At 34.5% G+C, this 3,329-nt stretch overlaps 1 protein-coding gene across 1 annotated transcript in view; it reads right to left on the reverse strand.

The window, feature by feature from the left end:
- The window catches only part of LOC119589086 (protein tyrosine phosphatase type IVA 2-like), a gene marked incomplete at its 3' end in the record, with an annotated part of 23,919 nt that overhangs the window by 8,176 nt on the left and 12,414 nt on the right, over positions 1–3,329 (reverse strand). The window contains 1 exon segment of the mRNA XM_037937662.1: positions 1–226.

Consider the following 3,329-nt stretch of genomic DNA (forward strand, 5'->3'; position numbering starts at 1 on the left):
ACAACAATGCAGCCACGAAGGACCCGCTATTTTTCACACCTTCACTTTACCCCATCACCAAGTTCAGTCTCCCGCTATTCACGCACTTACACACAGGCAACGCGCACACAAATTGGCATATGAAGTAGACTTTTTCTTTTGCTTATTTGATGTGATATTGTGCCTTGCAGAACTCGCCAGAGCCTTTCAGTAGCTCCATAAGTGTGTAGCCTCGCCCACTGGACAGCTGAAATGGAGAGAAGTGTCAATGAAATGCAAAGGAATTAGAACATTTTCTTTTCTGTTACATCTATTTTCAGTTTGATCTACTCTTCAACACATTTCAGTGTTTCAAAGTTTTAAAGTTTTGCTCTAATTAACTTTCACTTAATTGCTAAGTTACAGAATATGACCATAAAAAAAAAAGAAATTTAAGAGAAAAACAGATTAAGAAACAATTTACACCATATAGCTATATTCACAAGCCTTCCACTACACACCAAAAATCAAACTAACAAAAAAAAAAAGCCATCTGCAAATTAACGACCAAATTATAATGAAAGTAATAACATAACATCTTCAGTTCATATTTAGAAACGCACTTGCACATGACTAAATAATATCTGACATTTCTCTCCTTGGTGTGTCCACTGGCATCTGCCTATGACTAAATATAGCTACACTCAAGACGCACAACCACACTGTATTGGCTACTGTGAGAAATAGATGACATACCATAAACTTTGCATCTGTGCAACATCAAAAAGAGGTAGAAACTAACACATAAAAAACATATCTAAAGAGATTTCACATTATAATGAGGAATAGTTTTCTAAATGTGTCATAAAAATAGTAAAAAAATACATAAAAAGTAATGAAAGGTGAGTCATGAAAATATTGAAAACGTAGAAAAAATAAACACTTTAGATATGTACTTCAGCTCATTCATAAATATGGAATGTAAGGTATGACGTTATCTAGCAAGTTTTATCATGTAGGTTACCCTTATCAGTAAATGAATGCTTTATCAATCCCAGGCAGGGAAGGGAGAGCGATTTCTCTCTCCTGAATGCTATCATGATCTTTTTCCTAGCTCGTGTGTTGAACATTTGCCCTTATGTTTTTTTGAGTCCCTGATATCAGCCATCTGATCCCCTGGTCAATTTAAAAAACAAAATAAAAACTGTTTTCCATAAAACTACAGAACCATGTGTATAATGACTGACATTACATATTTATCTATATTTTCAAAACACAAAAATTGATGATTTCTTAATCTCCATGCTACATGAAGTCATATTTTCTCAACAGGGAAACAAGAAAAATAATCAGCACCATACACAAAATTTCTGATTTGTAACAAAACTACTTTGTCAATTTCTAATATAATACTCAAGACAACCTATATACTGGGATAACCCTAAAAGGACAGAGATAACCCTGAACACTCATTCGTCCTATATAAACAAAATCCCTTAACTACAGGTATATCCTACAAAGCAATAATGGGACATATAATACAATCAAACAAGCACACTGACTTGTGACTTTATGGTAATAATTGCTGGCTTGTTAAACAATTACTTTTTTTCAATATACACGCGAGATGTGATTTTAACCAGCAGAATGCAGAGGAAATACAATTAGGTCAAGATAAAATGTTTTAATGTTCTTTTTGATTTCTGGGATTTATTCTTAAATCATTCTTTAATTTCTGCAATAAACATACAAACAAGGATCAAAATGCACAGACAGAGAAAGAGGTACTCCAATAAGAAAAAGGTTGAAAAGCAAGAAAGGGAAATATAATTTGTATATCTGGGCTATTCCAATGGTAAAGTATTGAAAAGTTCAAAAAAACACTATAATCCATGAATGATATGGTTAAAAATTCAATAAAATGATGCCATCTTATTTTCTTATATTCCTTCCTTACACTGAATAAAAACAATCAATTGTTATGGTCTCCCTGCATCAACTGAAGCAATGGCCAACAAACCTCCCCAACATCCATTTCAAGAAGAGCCTAGACTAGACTAGTTCCTTATATGACAATAAATCAGCTACGAGGTCTACACACTCCACCTTGCCAAAATACAGGTGGTGAAGGTCTGCTGGCCTTCACTTCTGCAACTGTTTGAATCATTGTGGGGTAACCCTTTTCAATATCTGACCCCACCATTATCCTTCAGTTGCACTCATTCATTACTGCAGCAACATCTCTCTTTTTTTTTCAAAATCAATTACAATTCTATTCAAAGCCAACTACCACCATATGTGGGAATCTAATGCTACAAAGTAGAGCAGACCATGTAAGCAGATTATATAACAGGACAGTCATTTACAGCTGTATTGACATAGGAATGTAATGTCACTTCACAAAATGTCAGAAAGACAAAGAAACCTCAAAAGGAAATTTGAAAATCCCATACCATATGGTAGGTCCTTTCATAATATGCCTTTCTTGAACAAAAACTCTGGTCTCACTTCTTCCTGTGCAATCAATCTTGTCTTTGAATGTTTTTAGCTTAATTCAACAAAACAACAAAAGCAAAGAAGATTCTGGTTTGCTGCAGTTGCACCAAAGCAAAATGCACAGTTGATACTTGATGCAAACATGTATGGCTTCTTAAACTTCTTGGCATGCATTTACACGTGAAAACAATTTGGAAGGTGCAGAATTGTAATGCTGAAGCACAGAAAAATACAGGACAACCAACCTTTGCGACATTAAAACAGACCATTCTATTACCCTAAAAATTTTGACTCTCACAGAAAACTGACAACTTATTTATCTTATTGCAGTTCTAACTAGAGGCTCTATTGCCTTTGAAAGATAGAGTTATTACTTACTCCAGGTGTTGAGAGTGAAATGGCAACTCATGCAACTACAAGACTCAAAGATATATTTCTCAGAATCACTCCACAGCCATATTTCAAAAACAAGAAATCTCCCCATTGTTCTAAATGATTTATAAACATCATGATACGGCAAACTTTATAGCATTTAACGCAACTACACACTCTAACATGTCCTGTCACAGGATGACATTTGTTCCATTCCTTTGTCTAAAATTTCCTGTCTATCCCTTCTAAACAAAGGTTTTCACTGACAGAACTTTCCTAAACACACAGAAATAATTGAGGCAATTGCAAAATACAAATGGTTATCAATTCAAGGAACATTTCACATGAATCTCAAGCAACATAAACATATTGAAAGGCGTCTCAAGAGGATCAAAAAGGACATTCACTTTCAAAACTCACTCCCAGGAAAACCGAATAAAAAAACCCTTTTTACACAACCTATGGACTAGACCTTAGTCCTCTTAAGGTCAAGCAAATCACAC

Source organism: Penaeus monodon, chromosome 25 (assembly GCF_015228065.2).
Source record: "Penaeus monodon isolate SGIC_2016 chromosome 25, NSTDA_Pmon_1, whole genome shotgun sequence".
Classification (NCBI taxonomy): Eukaryota; Metazoa; Arthropoda; class Malacostraca; order Decapoda; family Penaeidae; genus Penaeus; species Penaeus monodon.